This window comes from Carettochelys insculpta, chromosome 6, assembly GCF_033958435.1.
Source record: "Carettochelys insculpta isolate YL-2023 chromosome 6, ASM3395843v1, whole genome shotgun sequence".
NCBI classification, from domain to species: domain Eukaryota; kingdom Metazoa; phylum Chordata; order Testudines; family Carettochelyidae; genus Carettochelys; species Carettochelys insculpta.
The window spans coordinates 113,657,722-113,684,730 of NC_134142.1; the positions used below are offsets into that span (position 1 = coordinate 113,657,722).

General features: G+C 49.2%; 1 protein-coding gene across 2 annotated transcripts in view; it reads left to right on the plus strand.

The window, feature by feature from the left end:
- Window positions 1–787: 787 nt before the first annotated feature.
- SLC25A22 (solute carrier family 25 member 22) overlaps window positions 788–27,009 on the plus strand; it is an 85,341-nt gene continuing 59,119 nt past the window's right edge. For both annotated transcript variants that reach the window (XR_012646040.1, XM_074997866.1), the window contains exon 1: window positions 788–890. The gene's annotated coding sequence lies outside the window, so the exon portion shown is untranslated. The remainder of the gene's footprint in view (window positions 891–27,009) is intronic.

The following is a 27,009-nucleotide window of genomic DNA, read 5'->3' on the forward strand; positions in this document are numbered from 1 at the left end:
TGGTGCACTTGCCCTGCAGGGGCTGTGGTTATCGTGCCCAGTCAGAGAGATATGTAGCTCCAAAGACATCCAGCAATCCTGCGCTGGAAGGGTCACTGGAGCTACCCCAAATCCATTCCGGGGTGAACCTGATGACCCCCGTGGCCCCAAATGCAATTGCACCTAGAGCTGAGTGACAGAATTGGGTTGTTGCAAAAATGCCAAAATGATCCCAAAATGGTTTGTATGGAGGGCGCCGCGTTGCTTCCCATTGATTTCTGAGGCCAAAGGTGGTGTGTGGTTTGTTTGGTTTTTTTTGATAACCAAACAACTTGTGTTGAAACCTCACTTTTATTTTAAATAAACTACAAACACTGAAAACGGCCCAAACTGATAGGGAATGTTTTGTTGGCCCCAACGCACAATTCCTCTCCCTGAAATGAAAGAAACGCTCCCGTGCTCGGCCCCTATGAAATTCAGGCTCCCTGGCTTAGAACCAGTCTGCTGGGCCACGCCGTAGGCTGGCTTCTTTGCGTAGAAACACCCCGTCCTTTGCAATGAGGGGCAGGTCGATTTCTTCCCCTTCTCCGCACCCCAATCTTAGCAAGGACTTGAGCCTGGGAGGTGGAACCCAGCCGCTCTCAGCAGCAGCGGTGCGGGTGTGTGTATGTTAGTCATGGAGACGCTGGATTGACTTGGAGGCTTTCACGTGAAGCCTCTGGCTGGAGCGCGGGAGGGAGGCTGCAGTGCTGCCTTCGGTCGCAGGGGGCGGAAGCGAGCCGCCTGCGGGGCTGGGAAGGGAGCCGGGCAGACATCCTGCTTTGCGCCAGTCAAAAGGAGAGCCCGCGAGAGGCAGGCAGGCTGCGTCCCGCTTCCCCAGCCCAGGCAGAGGCAGAGCAGCAGCGAGCCAGGTGAGTGCTGTGGGATGTCCTTCCTCTGCAGCCGGCCCCGGGATGGCGCGGCCACTGCGGCGGGGGAGGCTCATCCCGATCCATTTCTAGCCTCCCAGCCGCCGGCGCTGGGACCCGCCTCCCGCTTTGCCTGGGGATCGCCGCTCTCCAGGCGGGGGAGACGCGGTGGGCCGGCGAGTCCCCTGGGGCTGTGGATTGGCCTGCAGCCGGGTGGGGATCAGACCGCCCCGGGGGTGTGGTCGGGGCTTCCTCCCACTGTAATGCAGAGGGAAACGGGGGGCTCAGCGCCGGTTGGCGGCAATCAACTCAGCCACGGCGAGGGGAGACACAATTTCCCCCAGCTCCACTCCAGATGCGCCCCCACCCCTCCGTGTGTTGCATCACGCCCTCCTTTTATAAACTGTTCACACTGAACTGCATCGCTACCTGATCGGAAATGCTGCTTCCCCAGAGCAGGGAGGAGGAGGCGTGCCTGGAGATCCCCCGCCCCACCCACTCCGGGGCTATGTGGGTCACTAGTGCTGTGCTGGAGAGAGGAGTGTAAATTCATGTTGCTGTTTCTTCCTCAACGCCCTCCCCTCTCCCAGGAGATGAGGCAGCCAGGGAGTTGAGCGTTTCATATTCCCAGACCTGATTTGTTGGAGATGTAGTACCAGGGGAGTGCAGGGTGGGGGCAGGAGGGCTGAAAAGCACCTTGTGGTTCTGGCAGGGACTGGGAGGTAAGACACTGGTTTTCTGTTCCTGGGTGTGACACCAACTTGCTTTGTGACTTTGGATGAATCTCTCAACTTTACTGGGCCTCAGGTTCCTGTCCAAGAGCAGAGAATGAGGAACTTGTGAGCTGATCTATCTCAGTGATCCATGGTGCTTGTAGCTTAATTCATGAATGTGTGTAAAGCTCTGATGGAAATATGATTATATGTAGGAGGGGGACATTGGTTTGTTTTTAAAGCCATGCATCTGTGATGCTTCCTGCCCATCTATCTCATCAGGTTCTCTTCTTTGCTGCGAGAAACCTTGACAGGTGCCCCTTGGACCACCTCATAAGACCCTTTGATTGTGGTGACCATTGTCCCTGCTTCAGTGTGTCCCTGCTCTCCTGGCCTTGCTCTCAAGCATGCTACTTTTCCTGTGGCACTCCACTCTTACAGCCCCATGAGGCACAGAAGTCTGCCCCTCTGCCTTCACACCAAGCTCTCATGCCAGCTTGGCTCTATGGCTGCCACTTTGCATAGGTTTTCAGGGAAAATAGGGCAAAAAAGGTGCCTTGTGGCTCATGCCAAGGTCCCCAGACACCCTTAGTATGACATTGTTTGTGACATGAAATCAGCTATAATAAAATTAGTTGGTAACCTGTGGGCATGATTCTCCTCTCAGTTGTGCTCCAGTTCGCCTGATGAATGGGTTTTGCCCTAACAGATGAGGTTTACCAGTTACGGTTAACCAACGGGCTGGAGCAGCCCCAAAGGACCACTGCAAGAGTGGGTGCCCCAGCCAGGCTACGGTAGCCCCTGTTTGTAGTGGCACTGGGAGGTGAGGAGCACAGCTGGAAAGCAGGGAGGGGTGGCTGGAAAGGCTGCTGTAGCTTAGCTGGGCTGGGGCCACCTCCCTGCCATGGACAGGGGCTGCTTCCGCCTGGCTGGAGCTCCCTTGCCTGCATCACTTCCATTGGGCCGGAGCAGCTCTAATCCCCAGCATGCCACAAGCAAGGGTGCTCCAGCCAGGGTGAAGCAGCCTCAGTCTGTGGCCGAGGGGCTGCTGTAGCCCAGCTGAGCTGCAGTGACCTCCACAGCTCTCCCCCACCCACTTAATCGATTACCCTGTAAACTCTTTAAAAGGGATTTTACATCTCTACTGGACTCCTTGTTGTTTTTTAATGGAGTTATTTCTCAAGTGCCCCAGTGTAAGAGAACAGAGATGGGGGATGTGTCTGCATATTTCACGAGTGAGCCCCGTGTATATCTGTAAACCTGTTCTGTACTTCTCTAGGTCTTTTAATCTGGGGATCTCAAAGCTCTTCATAAACTTTAGTTAAACCTGACCAACACCCCTTTGAGATAGGGTATAAGTAAACTGAACTGTTTCAGTTTGTAAAGCAGAAACACAGATGGGCTGTGCAACTTACTCAAGGTCATACTGGAAGTCATTGACGCAGATAGGAAAAGAATCCAGGTGTGCTTGTGTCATTGCTGTCCTCCAACTCCTGCAAAGTGCTGCCTTCTACTAGATGAAGACTAGTATCAGAGAGGTAGCCGTGTTAGTCTGTATCTTCAGAAACAGCAAGAAGTCCTGTGGCACCTTACAGACTAACAGATATTTTGGAGCATAAGCTTTCATGGGCCCATGAAAATATCTGTTAGTCTATAAGGTGCCACGTCTTGTTTTTGTAGATTAAGACTGTAGTTCTGTGTGCAGTTATATGAAACTGAACTTTCCAAAGCACCAGACCTTTCTCAATCATACACTTTTTAATTCACACACCTTGACAGTCTGCTGGAGTTTAGCAAACTTCTGGGCATGATGCAAGATACATTGATTGGGTTTGACTTTTATATTTGTTTAAATTTCCCAATGGATAGAAGCTTGGGACACTTGGGTTCTGTTTTCTGCTACTGACCTGCTGTGTGTCCTTGGGTGAGTGGCTTCACCTGCTTGTTTCCCATACTGTCCTTTTTCTACCTTGCCAATTTAGAGTGCATACTCTTTGGGGCAGGGGCTCTTTGGGACACAGTGTGTGTATATGTGCAGCACCTTGCACAAAGGTATATCAATCTCTGCGCCACTTTTGCATCAATCTAGCCCTATAGTAATACACATAACAGCATGCTGGGGGCTGCTATTTCAGGCTGCAACTGCAGTGATTCTGGTCAGTACTGAAGATAAAGCTATCAGCAAATAGATACTCAGTGGCTCATCAAAATTAAGTGAAAACAAAAAGCAGTCAAGTAGCACTTTAAAGACTAGCAAAATAATTTATTAGGTGAGCTTTCGTGGGACAGACCCACTTCTTCAGACAAAAGAGGGTCTGTCCCACGAAAGCTCACCTAATAAATTATTTTGCTAGTCTTTAAAGTGCTACTTGGCTGCTTTTTGTTTTGATAGTATATAGACTAGCACGGCTCCCTCTCTGTTACTATTCAAAATTAAGTGATACTGAAGAGAGACCTCAGAATCCCAAGTGAAAGGATTCTGAGATCAGCTAGCTGGTTTCTCTAGACTTGCTGCCTACCCAGTTATCTCAGTTGGGTCGCCTTGAAAGCAATACGCCAGCAGGCTCTTAAAAAAAGTTATTCTAACCTATGCCCCAGAGGGTAAGTATAAGTCTACAGCTGGGATTTATCTCCCTTGCCATTTGGCCCATGCTGAAGGTCTTTCCTGCAGAATTTCAGCTGCGCATTATTTTATTTACATTCCAATCCAACCCCGTAAGTGATGCCTGATTGTTGATTAGAATTTCAAGTTCAGAGAGTTCATTTTTAATCATCTTTTGTTTATTGTAAAGGATTTTGATCAAGTGGCTCTTCACTTTCTTAGAGAGCATGTGGCATAGATGCTCGCTGTAGTCAGTGTAGTATGTTCTAACATACTACACCGAATCCAGTAAGTGATGTTATCTTCTATCGCATATGTGTGGGCCAATTTGTTTTCCAATGGGACTTGGAGTAAGGTTTACTATGTGGAGAATCACAAAGATTCTATTATTTTCTGGGGGTGGTAAAATATGGATCAAATCCAGACTTTAAGAAGTACACCATCGGATCATTGTCAAGAAACATCAATGGTCAATATTCAGCTCTAACAACCTTAGTAATAGTTTACCAAGACGCCAGAAACCTACTCAGATTTCCCATTGCTGTTGTGTGAGGGAAATGTGCAGTCTTTGTTTAACTAAAGAACGCAGAGGACTGAGAATCTGTTAGGACATTTGCTTTCCTCACTGCTCTCCCATTCATTTAGGTCTTGGCAACAGGTAACATTTATAGGATTCCCTGGTCAGCCCAAAGAATTGGGAGCTTGTCCATGCAGAAACAGGCCCTCATACTTATATTGTGTATTATCCCATGTTTGGGACAAGGACATATCTCATAGAGGGGGAAGGGACCTCAAGAGGTCATCAAGTTCAGTGCCCTGCACTCACAGCAGTACCTATCACCATCCCTAACTGATTTTTTTTTAAATCTAGCTCACCACAGACCCTTGAAAGTCTTCCTCAAGGGCTGAGCTCTCAACCCTGGGTTTACAAGGCCAGTGCGCTAACCACTGCACTATCCCTCCCCCATGTTCTAGATTTCTACCTATGCAATGATCCCCTGGCATGTGTCGCAGCTAGAGAGGGGCTTGAATTAAATATTTGACATTCATATGTCCTCCAAGTTTGGGGGCTGCTTGGCTATGGGATTTTGCTTGCGGACCGTCTCTAAGGAACTGCACTAGTGTACAAGCCTTCTGTGTTCACAAGCATATACAGTCATGCTTGCATAATATCTGTCATGCTGAGTATTGTGGAATACTTCAAAGGGAGGCCAAGCAGAGGGAGAAGTTTCTGGGCTTGGGGCTGCAGAAGAGAAAGTAGAGAGGAAAACATTGGGCAGAGCTGAAGTGGAGTGAAAGATGAGCTGGCATCTGAGCGTAAGGCCTTATCTATGCTTGCTGGCACTGTCAGCCCACTTCAACTATGCACATACTGTGGCTGAAGTCGACATACTGCAGCAGCTTCTATGTAATAAGGTTGGTGGCGGCTGCTCTCCCTTCAAAGCTGGCGGTGCATTACCTTGACGGCGTATGGCTCTTCAGGGGCGTGTGCTCAGAGATTGTTTTATTATGTCTGCAGCAGATGTGATAAATCAACAGCCAGTGGATCAATTACTTTGGCATGGATCCAGTGGGTCGTGCATACAGGACCTGCATCACTGAGGTCTTGTTGATACTCCCAGTAGAGGTGCTTATGATGGGGCACACTGCTGATGACAGGGTGTGGTCTTGCTGGAGTGTGTTTGTGCTGGCTGCACGATGAAGTTAAAATTGATAATTAAAATAAACCCCAGAAGTAGCATGAGATCATCTATTCAGAGCACCCGGCTAACCCCAGTGAATGAGAGAGGTTGCACAGAGAGAAAGTAACAAATTACCCCCTCTTGGGAGGGTGCATCCAGGTGTTACACAACACTGCTCTGTGTATTTCCTTGCCCAGCCACAGGAGATAATACCATGCAAGTCTGGCTCTTCAGCTCAAGCGGTAAAGCCCAAAGCCTTTAGAACTCCGATTCAGTGCCTGTGTTGTCCCAGAGGGTGGCCATCTTGCAGGCTCAGGTGAATCTTCACTGAGCCAAGATCCCTGCCCAGACTTGATCCCCTTCAAGCTAGCTGAGAACTCCAGATCTCTCTCCTCTGGGGTTATTACCAAGCCCGTGGCAGCTGCAGAGAAGCGGCACATTTTGCTAAGGCAGCTATGACGAGGTCCATGGGTCTAAAGCCTTTGGCAAAGGGAAGATTGGGCCACGTCCATGCCACCTGAGAGTGGACTGTGCTCTCCTGGGCAGACAGGTGGGGAGGACTTCTGAGGAGGCCTGCCTGGCTGGTTCTCAATTTTGCTAACAGTACTTCCTTTTCTGGGCCTGCAAGTGGGCCTCACTCGGTGGCTCACCTTGGGAAAGACCAGAGTCAGGAGGTTCCACTTCAGCACCACTCCATCTTGTGCCTTCTGACAGGTCTCCACATCACATTACCCAACTCCCACATTTGGGCGTCACTCCGTTCATCTCTCTTCAGAGTGCCTTGGGCCCTGCTTAACCAGAAGGAAAGGAAGTTAGCTGTAATTGTTCCTTACTCCCTTTTATCACAAACTTTGAGTGTGTTCCCTTGCTTTCTCCACTTTCTTACAACAGCCGCATGGGAAGGGGATACAGTGGTTCCCACAGACGTTCCTTGAGCTCTGTATCTGCAGCAGGGACTATGATTTATAAGCTTCAAGACCTGCTAAGGTGCAATAATTGGGTAAATATTAAGGCCTCCTTTGTTGGTCAAAATTCAATTTTGGAGCCATTCAGGGACCTGCCTGACCACTGGTGTAAATGAGAGCAGCCCTCATGCTACTCCAGCATACAATCTGTTTCGCATGGCAGCTGAGAAATAGACTGTCCAGAGCACCATGTGCCCTGGCCATACCTCTGGCGTATTTCTGATTTTTGGTCCGTGTTAAAGGGGCCTAGGAACAGGTCTAGCCTAGAACCCTTCCACTAACTCCTCAGGGCCCTCTGCATGTGGGGCATTTTCAGTGGGCTTGTCTGCACCCACTCTATAGTTGCTCATGTATGCTGCCAGAGTGGCCTAAAAGCTCATTTGCAAAGCTGTGAGTCAGGCCCTTTGGGTGGGTAAAGCCAGGGGCCTATTACGTCTGTGAAGAGAGAGAGTCAAAATATTTTGCGAGGTTGTCGCAAGCTACGGAGATAACATGTAACAAGCTCTGGTTTGGAGTGTTCAGAGCTGGCCAAACTCTCTTGGGAGCAGACTAAATATGTTGTGTACATTTACAATAGAACATAGCAGTCTGTTCAGGATCACCTCCCTTTCTTCTCGTTCTCTGGACCATTTCATTACAGGCAGATGCCCTTGTCCCTTGAAATGGCTCTGCCCATGACTGGCGTTCCATGGCTGGGGGAAGGCTCCTTAGTTAGTATAAATATACATGATTCTGTGGAATTCAGTGGAGCAATTCCAAATTTGTACCACTGAGGTTCTGGTCTGTAATGTGAGAACTGTTAATCTACATTCAAGGACAAATAGAAATCCTAATAATATGCAGAATATATAACTTTAGCGAATGGGCACATCTGGATTTTGAGTGCCTGATGTTACAGTTGCTTTTATAATGTTTGTTCTACCCCCTTGAACATATCAATTCTGGCAGCCTTTAATTATTATTATTTGAGGAATTGCACATTGTATGTCAGATGACTTTCCTTCTGACTATAGATAAGATGCTATATATGTATGTGTAACTATTTTCATTTCTCTTGTAGTTGCATTAATATTGATTAATGCTCCATATCTATTAATTTAAGACATTTAACATATGTTCTATTTCCCCACCCCCAATATTAATTTTAATAACTCTGTTAGTGCCCATGCATTATACTAAGTAGTGGCAGGCCAGTTTTGTTAGGTGCAGTTCAGAGAATGGGGGCAACTAACTGCCAAACTAACTTAGCTGGCCACATATGAATAATGTATGTTTTCTTAGTATGTGAGCATCTGCATTTTACCTAAGATGTTTTGGACCATATGCAATAAACCCTTGAAATACGTGGCTCAAGTTGCAAGTAATTCACTTTAACGTGAGCTAAACGCAACTTGAAGCTGCTCTACAGCTGTCAGCCTGCCTAGCTGTGCTATGAGCTTCTTCTCCCTGCCTTCCCCCAGCAGTGCTGTTGTCAGACTGACAACCTCCTGGTGGGGGGAAGGCAGGGAGAAGCAGCCAGGAAACTGACCAGCCTTGAGCCGTGTCTACACGTGCACGCTACTTCGAAGTAGCGGCACTAACTTCGAAATAGCGCCCAACACGTGTAGCCGTGACGGGCGCTATTTCGATGTTAACATCGACGTTAGGCGGCGAGACGTCGAAGCCGCTAACCTCATGAGGGGATGGGAATAGCACCCTACTTCGACGTTGAACGTCGAAGTAGGGACCGTGTAGTCGTTGCGCGTCCCGCAACTTCGAAATAGCGGGGTCTGCCATGGCAGCCATCAGCTGAGGGGTTGAGAGACGCTCTCTCTTCAGCCCCTGCGGGGCTCTATGGTCACTGTGTGCAGCAGCCCTTAGCCCAGGGCTTCTGGCTGCTGCTGCTGCAGCTGGGGATCCATACTGCATGCACAGGGTCTGCAACCAGTTGTCGGCTCTGTGGATCTTGTGTTTAGTGCAACTGTGTCTGGGAGGGGCCCTTTAAGGGAGCGGCTTGCTGTTGAGTCCGCCCTGTGACCCTGTCTGCAGCTGTGCCTGGCACCCTTATTTCGATGTGTGCTACTTTGGCGTGTAGACGTTCCCTCGCAGCGCCTATTTCGATGTGGTGCTGCGCAACGTCGATGTTGAACGTCGACGTTGCCAGGCCTGGAGGACGTGTAGACATTATTCATCGAAATAGCCTATTTTGATGTCGCCACATCAAAATAGGCTACTTCGATGTAGGCTTCACGTGTAGACATAGCCTTGGTGAGCTGGTCAGTTTCCCCGGTCCTGCAAGCAGCAGGGAGCTGGGAACCAAGCTGCGGCCTGGTTCCTGGTTCCCCACCCTGACTTGTGCAAAAATTTGAGTTACATGGGGGTTGCAGAAATGCAACCCCCACGTAACCCAGGGTTTTACTGTACAAATCTAGATAGAGGTAGCTGGTACCAAGGTAGTTACCTGGCAAGCGAAATGAGGTGCAAATGGCAGCATATTTGTCACTATTACTTTGGGTTTTGTGCTTAATATATAGCATATTGGGTGTGAGTATGGTTTACTGTGTATTTTTCATGTCAACAGCTTTCAAGGCCTGTCTGGCCTTTCTGGTGTAAGACTGGTTGGAGCAAATAGCTAAAGACTGTCATCTCTGCAGTATAAGTTCAAATGTGATGTGGTACAGCTACAGTGATGGTTACAGTGAGGGTAAATACCCAGTGTAGACAAGGCCTAAACTTGTCTGCTCCCAAACTCTACTTTCTGCAGGATGGGATTTTCTTGTGATTGGGTCTGCCTGCATGGCTGTACCCAACAGAAGCCCTGAGGGAGGGAATTGGAGTGAGTAGGAGCAAAATCCACTGCTGCTGTCCTTGTCCAATCTGGTTGTGAGTTTTTGCAGGTACCAGACGGTAAAACTGTCATACCAAACCACGTGGTTAAGGGAAGGAAGAAGGCAGGCAGGGTTATGAGAGAGCCACACTTAGCCAATTCCACATCACTCTCTGTAAGGCTTTAAAGAGGCCATCAATAATTAGTAATCCCGTCTGGTTTCCTGGGGAACGTTAAGTAACAGAATAACTGGAGCTTCTCTTGTTTCGGTGGTGCCTGTAGCTCTGAAAACTCATTTACTGTACTCCCTGTGCATCTGAGATGAATGGTCTTTGTGTGGGGTGGGTTTTCTTCCCCTCACTCCTCCATCTGCTGGGTCATGTGCAGTACCACTCTCTGTGCCCTCAGCCTGTCCCAGTTCATTGTGGAGATACCCTTAAGTTTAGATTCTCAGTTGCTGCCAGGACAGCAGGGTGGGAGGGGTGTTTCATGGCTGGGGTGGAAGGAGGTAAGGGTTGCAGGCACAGTTCCTAGTTTTTGCTAATGGTAGTCAGTAGCTATCGTTTCTAGTCTGGGGAAAAAAACACATCTGAATGGTGGAGTTGATGCCTCAGGCATCTGGTAACAAGCTACTGACTTTTATCTCTGCGGTACGAGTTCAAATGCAGGCCAAGTCATTTGTGATCAAGAGTTGCTGTGGGTGTCTGATGTTGAAATGAGTTTGCTAGTCTCACTCCGCTTCACCTTACTGAAAGCATCATGGCCTTAGCTGGCTCTTAGTGGCCGCCTTCTCAAAGCGGAGGACTAAATGGACCAGGAGACAGACAGATCCCCTGTCTTTGTCGCAGGAAGGATACCTCCCGGTCGAGGCTGAGGCACTTTGGCAGGTGGTGTGCATTTCTTTGCAGTGCTGCTCCTGCTGCTGCATGTTCTGCTGCTGCTGTGTGGGTGAACAGGGTGGGGGGAGGAGGGGATCCACAACTGGATTCGGTGCAGCCCCTCTGTCATGCGAGGGGGTGGCCTTCCATGGTTTAGGTGGGCCCTTTCCACTACTCCAGTCATCAGATAGGCTGGGATCTTTTACCGGCACTGCACCCTAATAACAGTAACATGGAGAACATCAGAAATAACACAGCCTTGTGCAAACCCAGGGAGCCTAACTGCAAATAAGCAGCTTTGCTCTGCCCAGATCTCCTTTCACTCACCAGCATAGGCAGAGATAAAATTGAATTGCTTGGCTTGCCAGGTAGGAAAACTGTGTGGTACTTTGCTACATTGCTCAAAATCAGACAACACGGCCTCGGAAATATTTTTTTGGTAAAGCTCTCAAATCAGTGGCTCCGTTTTGCCTTTGGGCCACTTCCTTTTTATTTATCTGCAAATGTAAACTCTTGAAAGGCTTTCCTGTGACAGCTGGTTCTGCTGGGATTATTGCTTGGGAACGGTTGGGCACGCTGGAGTTCACATTTTATTCTTTTACTTTGTGTCTGCGGAGATTTGAATGATATTTTTAAGTGAGGTTACTGAGGTCTGAGATTAGAGCCACCCACTGAGGTGCTTGTGTTGGGGAGCAGCAGTGCAATTTGTTTTCAAATGCTTTGATATTATACTTCACTTCTGCCCCTGTTTTTCAGCACTTGGTGCTGTTTGTCTCTGAAATGCACTAGTGTGACCACATGCTTTCAGGCCTCCCTGTGCCACTGCACTGTCTGTCAGCCTGGGGGATATCATGATTTCCCTGACCCAACTTCTCTTTCCTAAGCCTGATCAATTTATCACATGCTTTCTAGACAGAGGCCTATGGGAAATAAGAGGGGTTGGTACCAAGCAGGTCTGAGGGGAATGCCTTCAGGGAAGCCCTTCTTCCTTTCCTCTAGCTGATGAGATTCTTGTTAGTGGTCTACATTAAACCAAACACTAAAGCATGTGCTTAAGTCCCATCAGAGTCTGCGCTTTGCTGGACAGATTCTAGAGTACTGGTCTCTTTGGATGTGATCTGGTCATTATTACATTTCGCGCCTGGCAGCTTCAGCTAAGAGCTGACCTCCATCGTGGGAGGGGCTGTACATGCTTAGTCCAGGACAGTTTCTCTGCCCCAAAGAGCTTATTGTGCGTCATCTATTTAGACAGAGGATGGGAGAAGGGAAGGGTTAGCCACTTTGTTTTGTAGTTGAAGAAACCACAGCACAGAGAAACTGGCCCAAGATCACATGGAAAGTTTGTATCAGAGCCAGGAATCGCGTTCAGGGCAGGTCTACACTAGACCTGAAAGTTGATCTGAACTACGCAGTTCCAGCTAGGACAACTGCGTAGATGGAATTGACATATCTGACTGTCCTCACTAAGGGAGGTCGAAGAGAGAAACTCACCTGTTGAGCTCCCTTACTCCTTGTGAGAATGAGGAGTACAGGGGTTGACTGTCAAGTCCTGATAGTTCAGTTTCTCACATCCCTACTAGGTGTGTGAAATCAAACTCCAGAAGATTGACTGTGACTGGTTTGATCTCCTGGCAGGTAGGTGTACCCTCAGATTTTCAATATCCTAGGCCACTGGCTTAATAGCAAGACTATCCCCTGCCTGAAAAAGAGGTGTCCAGTTAATTTAAGTCCTTGCTCCATGTCATCTGGCTGCTCTTGGAGGGGAGCAGCTTCCCATCACTCTCTGCACTGCATGAGCAAGAAGATACAATAGGGTCTCAATATTCACAAACCTAAGGTTCACAAATCCAATTATCCGCGAGCAGTCCCACCAGCCTCTTCCCCGGGACTCCAGGGCACAGAGCGCTGGCAGCTGCTGCTTCACCCAGGCAGGAACCCCAGCAGCCGGGGGCTGCCATATTCACGAAATTCAGCATTCACAAGGGTTCCCCCCATGGAACCCTCATGAATGTTGAGCCCCTACTGTACTTGCTGTTGAATGAAAGCTGTAATCTTGTACCCATTGACAAGGTAGGATCACCTGAGGGAGTTTCCTCCGTGTGACTAGTAGTGGGTGGATTTTTCAAGCCCTGGCTATGCGCTCTCTGGGAGATAGAGGCTGCCTCTCCCTCTCTCGTTTCATAAAAGGTGCCATGCTTGCTGCATGCAGCAGCAGTACAGTCTCTGCTTTTCCATCTGGGTGAGGCCACTTTTGCTTCAACTCCTTCCAGGCAGATTTATTAGCTGACTCTGAGGTACAGTCACCATGTAACTGTTACTGCTAGATCCAGCTCCCAGACAAGTTAAACTTTACCTGCATCCTAACGTGGAAAGGGGAGGTTCAAAAGCCTGAGGTTGGCAGAAGAAGATGGGATCCTGGGACTAACTCAGTCTGTTTCACCAGATGATGTTTCTACCATTGTAATGAAGGGAAGGGGAAAGTGAATTGAACAATGAGCTCTCCAAAAAAGTGTACATCTTTCATTTGCATAAGGGAGGGAAAAATGGAAGCACAAATGTATTAAGTGACTTGCCCAAGGTCACACAGGACGTATGTTCTAGAGAACTAGGAATTGTGCTTCCAGCTCCTGTGCATTGTTCCTCTTTGTGTTCAAAAAGGGGCTGCTGGTCAGCCATGCTCTATAGCAAGTGTTTCTTAAACTGTGTTCTGTCGAAGAACTCACAGGTGTGCCACAAGCATCTGACACTTTTTTGATATCCTGCGCTGATGGTGTATATTTGTGTTATTACAACCAGATACAATGTTACTACAGTAAAACCCCTCACTGCCCCTGTGTAACTCGAATTTGACTTAAGTTGGGGGAGGAGGACCCCTTCCTCCTCCTGAGCCCCTAGGAGCCTGGAGCCAGGCCTGGCAGTGCTTGGTCAGTTTCGTAGCTCCCTGCTGCTTTTGGGGCTGACGAAACTGCTCCCAGGGGCTGAGGGGCCTCCCCTGCTGCCTTCCTCCTCCCCCACCATTGTCCTCTGAGCCCCCAGGTGCAAGACAGAGGGAGGCCGGGAGAGGAAGCCCATCATCCCTAGGGAGGTAGGAACAGCATTGCCCGTTCAGTTTCCTGTCTACCTGCTGTTTGCAGGAGCTGGGAAATTGACAAGGCACTGCTGCACCTCCCAGCTCCATGGGGCTTAGGGGCTTTGCCCCTTTCCCACCTCCTCCCAGCAGCAGTGTCCCCCTGGTTTCCCCTATCTGGGGAGGGCTGGGGGAAGCTGTTTCTTCCCCTCCCCCAGGCTCCAGCCGCCCACTTCCTGCAGCTGGGGGAAGTGGGCAGCTGGAGACTGGGATTTTGTCATTCGCGTTGATACGATTAACGTGCATGTTGAACTTGCGTAAAGTGGGGGTTTACTGTACTTCATTGCTATGATACTTGACTAAATTACTTCAGTGTGTTTTTGTAGTATATGCTGCTGTTTGGTTTTTTGACTGAGAACACTTTTTTTTTTTTTTTTTTTTGCAGAAAATTTTCATAGGCGTTTCGCATTTAAAAAAAAAAATTGTTTGGTGTTCTGTGGCCTCAAAAAGTTTAAGTGCTATCTGTAGTAGTACCTGAAAAGCTAGTGGCCTGGTAGGACCCATGGTTTAGTTCAGCTTGTGTGACCTGCCCCAAGCCAGGTTAGAAATTGTTTTGGAGACAGTTTTTTTTCAGCATAGTTCTAGATTTTTGGGATTGGTCTGTATATGCTGGCCAAACAGTATCTAAAAGGTGGTTCAGTAAAGGTTGTGTTTGACCAGTGCTTTCACACATGACTTCTGTGTCAAGGGAGCTGGTGCCTTGGTGTGGTTTCTTTACCAAGGCTGCTGGGAGTGGGAGACAGAGCCTGCTCAAAGGCCACTGATGTCAGCGGAAAGATGTACATTGGTGGTCACATAGTTGCTCGGGTTCTCCTTTCATTTTGAGGTGTCTGGTTTCAATCCAGCTCAGGGCACTAATGACAGGAGTTGTCTACTGTGCCGCAGGGGCCTGGTGGCCTGCATGAAGTGAGCTGGCGTTCTACTGGGCTGGTGTGCACATCACAGCTCACACTTGTGTACACAGAATGCAATGCTTGAGAGGTGGGGACTAGAGCCCGAGCAACCCTCCTTCCCCAAGAGCTGGTGGTGTGTCCAGGTCCTGGCCAAGCCATTGCTGCTCTCCAGTGTTCCTGCTAATCTTTTCTATTCTTTGGGGGGTTTACTCCATCCAGGTGTGGAATAAATTTTATGTGCATCAGGCATGTGCAGAGACACACCACCGGTGGAAATAAAAAAAAAAAAATCTAGCTGTGGGCTCTTCTAATCATGTGGGCAGCACATGAATCTCTCCTGAGCGGCTGCACAAGTGTCCCGCTTACAGGGAACACTGCTGCAGTCTGGTGCCTACTTGTTCTGTGGGAAAAGCGATTTCAGACACCATTTTTGTTAATCCAACTCCTTTTGCTTACCTGATGGCCACTGCAACAGGTCTAATGCTGAGGGGGTCGTAACGTGCCAGATATGGAGACATCTGGAGAAATGCACTCTAAGAAGCGTGCTCCAGGGTTATTTGGTGTGTCACTACATGTGCCAAACCTGGTAGAATTTCTGGCAGTGTGTAAAATCAAGGTTCAAACCCTACTGAGCTGTGAAAGACACAGGCAAGGTGGTTGGCACCCTTGTGCCAGAGCAAGGAAAAAGTTAATCTTTCAGCCTTATGAAAGCACCTTTTTTTCAGAATATAAAACAGCAGCTAATCTGAAAAATGCCTTGTGTATGTCATTACCAAAGTCCCTGTGTCTTTCAGGTGCATGCTTTGCACTAGCTACAGTGGAAAACTAGTGTGCGCAGAGCTGTGGGAGCAGTGCTTTTCCAGAAGAGGAAGCAAGCCAGAAACGGAGGGAGGTCTGGCATGCTGCACAGGCAGGCCATTGAAGCACACTAGGACTAGGGTAGATGGCGTAGTCCCAACATGTGATGTAATGCTACCACTTTCCATCCTAGGCTTGGTCTACACTTGGCAGGTAAGTTGATTCTAGCTATGCAATTGCCTTAGCTACAATTGCATGTCTGCAATCGACTTACTTAGCTGTCTTCACAGAGGGAAGTTGACGGGAGAAAATCTCCCATCAACCTCCCTTACTCTTTGTCATATTGATGACTACAGGGGCTAACTGCCGATCCCATGTGGTTCGATGTCTCACATCTCTACCAGGTGTACAAAAATCGAACCCCAGAAGATTGACGCTGATGGGGTTGATAGTCCATGTAGTCTAGACGAACCCAGATGTACTGTACTTATGTGGCCTCCATCACTGTAATGGCTGAGCCCCTTGCAATGTATTTCTCCACCCAGCACGCTTGTAAGGTGGAGAACTGCTTTAGCCGCGTTGCATGGAAGGGTGGTGAAGACTCAGAGGTTTAGTGACTTGCCCAGGGTCATGCAGGAAATCATTCTCCAGGTCTTTAAAGTGCTACATTTCCGCTGCTTTGTTTTGTTGGAGTATAGCCTAACACGGCTACTTCTGTGTCACTGAGACAGAGCTTGTTCTGAGATCTCCAAAGTCCCAGGCTTGTGCTCTAATCACTGGCCTTTCTACCCTCCATGGTAGGTAGCCCGTTGGATTGACTCGATGTCAGCTGTGATGGGGGGGAGCTGGACTCCCAGCACATGCAGTTTCAGTGGTGTTGGTGCTTGTGCATTATTGCATGCACTCCCACCTGTGGCTGTGATAAGCTGTTTCTTACATTTTCCCACGGTTGCAGCTCCATTTGTGGTGGCTATTGCAGTTTCAGGGTAACTGCATCTCTACCCCTGCCCTGCTGTAGTCTGCTCCAGGAATACCCTGTCAGGGCTCCAGTCAGCCTCTCTGGGATCCCATCCCACTCCCTTCTGAGCGGAGGTTTAAAGCTGCTCAACCTGCTTTACACTGCGATAGCCCAAGCAAGCCAGTCTGCCTAGCTGCCAGCTCCGGTGTGTGCTTTGGTTCTCTCTGAGAGCTATGGATGGGGTATTGGCAATGGTTCCAATTACCACACCACTCTTTCTGTGCAAGCCCCTTTTATTCTTAAGGTAAAAGCATCACAGAGAAGGTGTAATAAATACAACAAGCTGATTTAAACTGACTGGGAGGAGGCTCCCTGTGCTGATGGCTGGCCCCACCTCAGGTAGGAGGTGTGCTGGATCAGAAAGAAGGCTCTGAGGTAGTTTCAAGGCAGATATCTTGTGCCCAAAGCCCTGTCTATATCTGTTGGTCTCTGGCAGCCCAGTCTGAAGTAATAGTGGTCTGTCACTGAAAGTATTTACAGTGTGACTTGTTTACCTTAATCACTTCCCCCCGTTTTTGACCACTGGAGGAGTTCTGGTGCCCCACCCCTCTGGAGTGTCATTCAATCCCCAGCCCATAGTGTTACATAAAATTAATGCAATATGGCCCGCAAAGACAAGGCCATAAGGACACCTGCAGCTCTGAGCGGTGTCCTCTGACCTTCCTCAGAGCAGAGCGAAATGCTACATTGGTGGGAATGGCAGTCCCTGCAGTCAGTGACTGTTCTCAGCAGTGCTGTTGCAGTTTATCCAGGTGCTCTCTGCTAGAGCATGTGGGCCCCTCACAATTATTATTAGATTTTCTCCTCACAGTGCCCCGTGCTGACAAATAGGGAGCTAAGACAAGGTGGATGAAACAACTGGGCCAGAGGCACACCGGGAGTCTTCGACTGGGAAGTGAATCCAGGCCTCCTGAGTGCTCGTCTTATGCACTACCAGTAACACCATCCTCCCTACCCCAGAGGTGGGAAAGCTTAAGAAAACTCTTTGTTTCAGTGTCTGAAGAGGAAGGACAGTGCTGTGCGAGGAAGGACAGCCAGCCGGTTGAGCTCAGGGTGAGGGTGGGACTTGGGACACCCAGGTTCAAGTATTTGCTCTACCACAGGGTCCTTGGGAGACTTGCACAAATCACTTTAGGTGCCTAACTCCCATCGGTGTCAGTGGGAGGTAGGTGCCTAAATACCTTTTGGAATCTTGGTGTCTCAGTATCTCAAGTCCCTATCTGTAAAACAGGGATAACACCATGGCCCTGCCTCACCGGGGTATTGTAATGCTGATGTATTAATAAGGGTGACGTGCTCTGATATACAGAAATGGGGGTAGGTAAGTACCTTAGACTTGTTTGCATTCAAGTCATGTGGTCTCCCTTTTTGGTTTTGTTTTGCTCCTCCAGAACAAATCTTCCGTCCGGCATGTCGAAGACACGGCAGGCGAAGTACAGGTTGCACCTCCTAAAACCACTGCACAAACTCGTCTGGTAACATCCTTTATTTGGCAGGCCCTGGGATGTTCCTAGACCACAGAACTAGGGCAGTGAGGCCAGGGCTGGAGGCAATATTCCCTGGCAGCCACGTGGGGGACTGGGACACCAGGGCTGGGGCCAGTTGAAGTAATGAGCCAGCCAGAAAGTCAGGGGGCCATGACGAGAGGGCCAACACAGAGCAGCCAGGGACTAGGGGCATTAACTTCTCTTGGTCTGGCAAAATCCCTCGTTCTCAACCACTGAGCTCTCGAGGGTGCCAGACCAGGGAGGTGCAACCTGTGATGACTTTTATTGGACCATCCATTGGTGGAAGGGACAATCTTTCAGGCAACACTGAGCTCTTCCTCAGATGCTTTGTGAAGCTCAAGATCTGGTTTCTTCCTCCAAGAGGAGTTGGCCTAACAAAAGGTATCAGCACACCTACTGCAACACTGCAGCTCTCTCTTATGTCAGCCATCTCAGCCCATTGGTGCAGAAGCTCTCAGGCTGTGTGTGTATGCAGTGACCATTGTTGTTAGCCTGTCTCATTCACTGGGCCTGATGGTTGTTTATGGGAGCATTTTACAGCAGTTAACCTGTGTTCATAGGAAATTACACTGCGCTGGCCTGACCTTTGCTGGCTGGATAAGCTATAGGAATAGTCATCTAATCACTCAGTTTGCAGGTGAAAGTTTGCTTGATCCAAGCAGGTTTTGCCTTTCTGCAGAAGTTTTTTGCAGACATCTTGGGAAGAGGGTCCACCAGCTCTCCCCTCTTGTTCTGCGAGTATAATTAGGACTGCAAAGGAAATGGCTGGGATCCTACAGTAACAAGCGCAGTAGATAAATAACCACATCCAGCCTCCAGCTCTTCCTGAAGGAAGAAGTGATTTGCAGAAATATTTCAACAGATGGTCTGAGTTTGGCTCTGGAAGAGAAGGTAGCATGGTGAATGCTGTGCCTCGCGTGTGGGCGTCTGCATGAGCCAAGCTCTGCTCACTGCTGGAGCTCCCTGTGCTGTATGAAGAATATGGCATTGGATGTGTGCCCAGGTTCACTGAGCATTGAGATGTGTGTGCTTATTCAATATTGGCAGCTGTGCAAATGCATCCTTGAGCTGCTCTTCCCAGGCAGATTGTGGTGACCCGTAATCCAGGATGACATTTCGCAAGTATGGACACATTGCTCAGATGGGCATAGTCAGGCACGTGCTCCGTGGTGTCATGAAACAGTCATCCTTCAACTCAGTACAGCTGTGACCCATCCTACGTGTGGATTTGCTGATCCCAAAGAATCATTAACCTAGACATGAGTGTTGTTACATTCTGATCTATTGGGAAAGCGTAACAATTTTATTAAGTATGTCTGTCTGTCTGTATCTGTGCAAGTTTTTTTTTTTTTTTTTCATGAGGTTGATGGATTTCCACTCATTGCAGCTAAATGTAGTGCCTTGCATGGTGACAAGTATCAGAGAGGTAGCCACGTTGGTCTGTAGCTTTGAGAACAAGAAGTCTTGTGGCACCTTGTAGACTAACAGATATTTTGGAGCATAAGCTTTGGTGGGCGAAGACCCACTCCGTCAGATGCATGACTCTTGTGTCTTCGCCCACCAAAGCTTATGCTCCAAAATATCTGTTAGTCTATAAGGTGCCACAAGACTTCTTGTTCTCAAAGCTACAGACTAACATGGCTACCTCTCTGATAATTTTATTAAAGTTTAACAACTTGTGTTTAATGTTATGTGCCAGTAGCGCCTGGAAGTCCCAGCTGAAGTCAGGGCCCCGTTGTGCCAGGTGCTGTACAAACACAGAGCAAGGCACAAAGCTCTGAAGAGTTTGCCATGTAAGTAGACAGGGAGTATCATTGTGTTAGTTTTCCAGATGGGAACTGAAGTACAGAGGCTAAGTGATTTGACTGAGGTCAGGAAGCCTGTGGCAGAGCACCTAGTTTATTTCCTTAATTGAGAGACCATCCTTATTCTATTGTTAACACAATCATTTTCTTAGAGTGTGTAATGGGGTGTGTCAAACAACCCACTTCTCCCTGCTGGATTTGAAGGGGTACACCTGGCTGAGGAAGCCACGCCCTCACAGCCGTGCTGGGCATGCTCCAGCTGGAGACGGGGTGTAAAGGCTTGTGGAGCTGCTCATTCAGGGCTGACTGCCTCAGGGGAAGGAGGTCCAGGGGAGGAAGCACTAATGAATCAAGCCATGGTGGCCTGTCGGCGAATGATGGCAGAAGCACCAGACCAAAGTGAAGGGATGGGGAGGACTACCTCTAGAGACTGGTAGAAAGTAGCCTACGTCAGGGAATTATAACCCCTGGGAGCTAGTAGTGGACCGTTCCTTTTCTGACAGGGCTCTGGGCTAGGACCCACTGAAGAGGGAGGGCCCAGGTCCTCTCCTCACCAACTCCATATGGGGATCTATGCGTGTTTGGTTGCTGGCCACTAGGCCATACTACCCTGACTGCAAGGAGGAATTGTGACTCTCTGGCCACTGGGCCATATTCCCTCACCACTGGGGAAATATGTTGACTCTTTAGCTGCTAGGCTGTACTACCCCGATCACAGGGGGAGTTACATTGGCTTTGACTGTTGGGCCACACTTTCCTGAGAGAGAGTCATGTAGCGTTGTACTTGGATTGTTGGGCCATACTGCCCTGCGAGAGAGAGGTGTAGATATGGCGTTCGGCTGTTAGGCCCCACTGCCTGAGAGAAAAGGATTGAATATGGTTCAAGGGTCCTCAGAGGGCTCACAAGGGGCGGGCGAGGTGCCCCTCGACAGAGCTATCATCAGATTTGATAAGGTTATGGTATGCTGCCTGAAGACTAGACCAGGTGGTTTAGAGCAATGTTTCTTGAAGAGTGGCCCAGAGATGGCCCATGCAAACTCCCTGACACAGCTGGCAACAAGCCGATCGCTGATATCAAGGTGATTGAGGCTGGGTTAGAGGCTAAAGCACAGAGTGGGGAAATGAGGAAGAGAGGCCCTTGCGCAAGCTTTGAATAATGGGATAGTTCAGTAAAAAGCTTTGAAGATGCTCAGTGATGTGTAAATGTGTTACTGTGTGTTGTTAGTGTTATGGTTGTTTATTATTTATGCAGAACCTATTTATTGAGGATTAGCAACCATGTCAGAGACAAATTACACTAGATGTTTCTGGGGGACAGGGGCATTGCCCAGTATGTATGCAACTTCACATACAATAAATGTCTTGTCACGTTTTTTTTTGGTTGGTGTGTACAATGTGAACAAACAGCTTGTCTGCTTTTTGCTTTGCTATTGCACAGCGCTGCATGTGACCGAGTGTTCGGACTATCATTTTATCCCAGAGAATCCAGAGTCAATTGGATTTGCTCTGGTGTAGTCTCCTTGGAAATACCGAAGGTTGGCATAGAGATGGTACCATAGGCTTCCCCAGAGTAAGTGCTAACCTCTTTAGGGAGCCAGTAACCAGCACATCACCAGGAGCCATTTTGTTGAGTTCCCAGGTGGTTGGAAGCAAGGAGTGGCAAGGGGAGAAGAGCACTGAGGTGTGATGCTGCAGAAGAGCAGGTGTGCTGTGGTAGCCATGAAACAGGACTGTTGGAGGTAGCTGTCATGCTCTGCTACCCCTGCAGCAGGAGATGCAGGGCAATGGGCTCGGTCCCTGGATTTCCATTTTATAAGGCCTTTTCGTTCATGGCCTAGAGTCCGAGCTCTGCTGCACAATACGGGAATTAGTGTTATGTCTTCAGCTGGCGTTACTCATAGCCTGTGGGAGCCAGCAGCATTGCTTTCTGTCTGGATGTTCTCATGCGTCTTCAAAGTACTTCCACTAAACGAGGGGTTCCCAAACTTTTTGGCATCACGTCCCCCTTTGTATTTTTGAAAGAAACCCTCATGCCCCCCCCACCTCTTCTTTACCATCATCCAACCCCCTTCTAACAAAAAGTTCAATTTGTAATTTAAAATAAACGCAAAAAAGTGATACAAAAATGTTATTTAAAATTAAAAATAAGCACAAAGAGTTCTTCTTGGCCCCTAGCAGGTGCCTGGTGCAGCCCCGGCTGGCCAGCTGCCTGAGCCCAGTGCCAGCTGCCAGAACTGCCCGCGTCAGCTGCCTGCTCACCTGAGACCTGTGATGCCACCCACCTGAGACCTGTGATGCCACCCACCTGAGCCCTGTGCCGCAGGGGCCAGCCACCTGCCCAAGCCCCACGCTGCTGGGACCAGTTGTCCATCCCAGCCGCGGGCCAGCCACCCGAGCCCCTGGCCCAAGCCCCCTGTTGCCAGGGCCAGCTGCCCACCCACCATCCCAAGCTGCCTGAGCCCCACACTGCTGGGGACAGCTGCCTGAACCCCATATTGCTGGGGCAAGCCGCCTACTTGTCAGCCCAAGCTGCCCAATCCCCACGCCGCTGAGGCCAGTCGCCTATCTGCCAGCCTGAGCCACCCGAATGATGGGGGGGGGGGGTCACCTCATGCCCCCCTGGAATTTCTTCACACCCCCCAGTTTGGGAAACCCTACCCTAAAACAAAAAATGTGCACTTTGTGGTTTTTATTTACATTAAAACAGTCCTTGATTGCATCAAATTTTTTTCCTTCTGTTTTCTTTGTTTCTCTCATCATGAGCCTCCTCGCCCCTAGAAGAAAAAGTCTCTCTCCTTCTGGGGGTGGAAAGCAGGTGCCTGGCCTGAAAGGCCTTCCTGCTTCATGGCTGCTCTGCACTTAAGATGCTGCTGTGATGCTATTCGAGTGAGTGAAGATGCTACCTCTGATGGGAAAAGATCGCTCATTCCAGTTTCCAAAGCTACGGAACCAGGGCCCAGGCATAATTTTTTTTTTCAGGCTCAGTACAAACTTGTAACCCCAACCCTCCGCCCTAAACCCGTACCACAATTTACAGCTGGGCCCGGTTTCCCCTCTCCGGACCTGGGTGTTTGTGTCCCCATTTCTCCCACTCCCCATGTAGGAGCCCTGAGCAGTACTCTAGGTCAGCGGGAGAATTCGCCTAGCACTATCTACACTAGGGTTTAGTCAGCTTAACCGCAGTGCCCAGGGTCTCTCGGAGCACTGGTCCACAAAAGGCTGTGCTGTTTTGTTTGGATGTGATGGGTTTCAGTGCAGTGGCTGTTGTGGATGTAAGTCAGGTTACATGCAACTCAAAAGGGCTGTTAGTTTTACCAATGGTCTCTTTCCAAAAGCCCCTCTCTACTGAAGACACTCTGTAGAATGAGGAGAGAGGACCACTATCTGCTTCCAAGTCTACGGCAGGGTCACGGGCTGGTGACTTGTGATGCAAAATGTCATAGGCCCTATATAAACAATGGCTACCTTCCTTTCACAACTCTTGGTAAAGATGACTTTTCAACTGCTACCAGATCTCAGCCGTGTTCAGACTGGTCAAAACCATGGGCTAATGTGCCCTTGAAATGATAAAGCAGGGCTTCAGTGTAGGCATTGCAATGGGAGAAGTTCTCCCATCTGCACAGGTGATCTACCTCCTCGAGAAAAATTCTTCTCTCCGCCCAACACTGCCTACACCAGAGATCATCAGCTTGTTGTGTAGCTCAGGGGTGTACATCCTGGCATGCAGCTGTGACCTGGCACGATGATATTAGGATTGTGCAAGGCCGGCCCTAGACATAAAGGTGGTTGCCCTCTATGGGTCTGGTCCCCTTTCTGGCTTTCCAGGAAAGATCAGTACTGACGCCACATGACATCACCTTTGTTCATGAATGAACTCTGCCATATGGATGCCCATGCACAGCCTTGGTGCTGTCATTATGTTAGTAAATGCCTGCTGGTGGCAGAGGAACAAAGTGTGGGGCTGTCTCACTCCATTCAGTCCCCCACGCCCTGCCCACAGGCACATGGGCCTGCATTAGGTTGTGCTCGGTGTATGCACACCCTTGGAGATGTGAAGAAACATGACCAACCTCCTCTGCTTTTCCTTCTTCCGCACCATTGCCTGCTCGTGCGTGTGTGTGTGTGTGTGTGAGAAACTGTGCGTAACGAATATAGCCATGGTGTGAACGGAGCTGACCGCACTCCTCCCTCATGGTGGTAGAGCTCAGGATCTGGTTACCTCTGTCTAAGAGAGATGAGAGGCTGCTGGGGCTTTTCCTTCCAGGGGAGGGGGCGCCAGGTCTGTGCTCAGGAAATCCTGGTAGGTAATTCCCCCCCAAGTCTAGGAGGCTAATGTAACAACTAACATCCTCCTGCCCACATACTCACACCCCCACGAACCAAGGTGAGAGATCCCTGTTTAAATAGTAGGGTTTTGTGTAAGGCGTTGGGAGTGTTGACCAAAGTCCACTACATGTTTCATCAGTGCCCTGCCCGTTGCAAGGTTTTGAGCCCCTGAGGCTCAGACAGGTGATGGTTAGCTGGCATCTCTGCAGGACTCCCAGGCCCGCCCAGAAGCAGTACTGGAGTGGGGGCAGGGTGATCACTTCCAATGGGTTCTTTTAAAAGTCTCTCTCTCCTTGTGCAGTTGCCATTTCTGTACTTGTCCTGGGGCCTCCTCCTTCCTCAGCTGATTGCATTACCCACTCCCTTGTCGCGTCCCTTCCCCACTCCTTTGTACAGCTTAAAGGTGAAAGCTGACATGCTTGTGGCACTTTGGGACTGTGTGCGCCCATCTAGCGTTGGGTCTGATGGCACCATGGCTGGGGAGTTGAGGGCCAAATATCTGGATTAACTCATTTAGTGAGTTGGAATTTTTGACTCCCCTCCCCCCACCCCCAGACCCTGCGCCCCACACAGTTTTGATGCTGAAAAGGGAGAACCACCAAACATCCATTAAGTGCACAAGGGAGTTGGCCCGCCCTGCTGACAGGAGGGGCAACAGGGGAGTTGTCCCCAGGCTGGGTATTTCAAAGGGGCCCAGAGCTCTGGCCACCATCGCCAAAGTAACAGTGGCCGGAGTTCTGGGCCCCTTGGAAACGCCATGAAGTGCTGTGCTGCCACTCTGCATTTGGCTCCAAGGGAGAGTGGCAGGGGCCCAGGGCTGACTGCCCTAGGACCTGCCCCTTCCAGGGACCAGGATCCAGGCCCCCCTCCCACCTTGCTTGTTGGGGCTGCTGGACTTGGCTGTTGCCATTGATTAGATACTGCAGCAGTATAAAACCCTAAGGTGGGTAGAAAACTGCTCTGAGCTCTGTAGTCAGAGCACGCTAGAGAAGTGGAAGCAGTTAGTGTTATTCTGAACATAGGCTTGGTTCTGTTGATTTGAAGACTAGGACCTGTCCCCAGATTTGTGGTGGTGATTAAAAAACCTAAATGCACCCTGGTGGCTGCTTCTAACCTGGGGATGGGATTTCCAATAGTGCCCAAATATTGAGGAGTGTGTGTCCCATTGTCTTTCAAATTGCTCGTGGGTAGACATCCAGGGTGGGGTTTCTGGGTTGGGTCCTGTTAGACTTTCCACATCTCTAGTTTGTCTAGGCATTGTGTAGGATTAAAAGATGGAAACGAAGAAGTTTAGCCAGTGCTGATGGTAGAATTGCTTTGTCTTGCCATGAGTTTTGGAAGGCCTTGTCTAAAGCGACTTAGGGAACTTGTTCTAATATCCTTTCGATCCTGATCTAGACAAGGCCATTTTGCTTTTGGGCAGTTCCTTATGGAAGAGCCTGGATACTGCTCACAAACTGGGTTTGTTCTGCCCTCTCCACTAGGGCAGACTGGGCTCATTTGAATTGGTATAATTATTACGTGTCTTATTAGGTCAGTGAAGCCCACAAGTTGTGTGTATTAGCAGTCAGGTTAGATGGACCCTATTAAGTAATAACAATATCCTCTTCTCTGCTTGGCAGCAGTGCACACCGGTAGTTCCTGCCAGACCTCTAGGTGGTGACTCAGGATCATCGAGTTTTGACATGACCTGGGCTGTGTGGATGTGTAAACAGAGCTCGTGATTCTGGTGAAAGTACAGAATAACAATTCACGAGGTATTTCTGAGATCACTTTTGGATATAGTAATAGACCTTCAAGCAAAGAAAAATATTGCTTTTAAAAACATTGAAATAAATAACTGAATCTTGTACTGGTTGGTAATGGGCTAGCGCTAGACTAGCTAATATGTTGCTTTTCTGTCTCTAATATATCTGAGTTTGTGTAAAGGATTATGGGGTTATTGGGCCCATAATGAGGCTGTTTCTATACTAAAATGTTACACCAACACAGATGCTGCACTGCAGCTGTGGTGCTGGAGCACAGGCGCTTGCTACAGTGCTAAGAGATTCTTCCATCCCCCTGTAGAAAATCAGCCTTTGAGTTCTCCTTCCAACTTACGCTGTGAACACTGGGGCTTAGGTTGGCTTTTTCACACCCCTGAGCAGTTGGTGGGTCTGTCTGGATTGCCCAACTTTTTAGTGTGGCCCAGGACTGAGCTGTAAAAGAGCCAAGCAGGTGAGCAGACTAGCAAAGGAATTGGCTCACCAGCATTTGATGGTGCAAGGTGAGGTGGGGTGGGGCAGAAGAAATGAAGACCCATCCCTTTGCCCCCCAAAGGGAGTGGATGTGTGCTCACTCGGGTCACATAAAGGAACATGGTTCACTTCCACAGCAGTGAAATTTCATCAGACTGTGTGTGTGTGTGTGTGTGTGTGTGTGTGAGAGAGAGAGAATGTCTGTCTGCTTTTAGGGATGGAGGGAAGTGCTGGGTTGGGAATAAGGCAGGGAAGGATGGATCCCAGAGGTGGCTGAAGTGTCCCATCTTTCCTTCCTGCTGGTGCAGTGCTGCAGCAGTAGCAGAGCACCAGAGCTCCTGCTGGCTGATTTGTAGCCCTGCAATATTTGTAGTGGTAGCAGAGGCTATTTCTGGCTTTGGATGCTGTGCTTCAGCATCTGCCAGAAGGGACAATGGAGGATGCAGAGGATTTTTTTTTTTTTTTTTTTTAAGCCTCATACCAGATGGTAGATATCACTGTGGGCAAATTTTAGTGTTTGTGTGGCCTGGCTCCGGCTAATGCAGGAGCTTCCTTTATCCAACTCTGCAGTGCTCCTAGTCCCCCACCAGCCCAGTCCTGGGCCCATCACACAGTTCTGTAGAAACACCCCAGTGCTGATCTAAGGCACCTGCAGCCTGCCCTGCCCTGCCCTGCCCTGCCCAGCCCCTCCCTCAGCAGTTCCAGTGCCCCCACAATCCTCACCATCAGGCACATACCCCCTGCTAGTCTAGTCTTAATCCTCT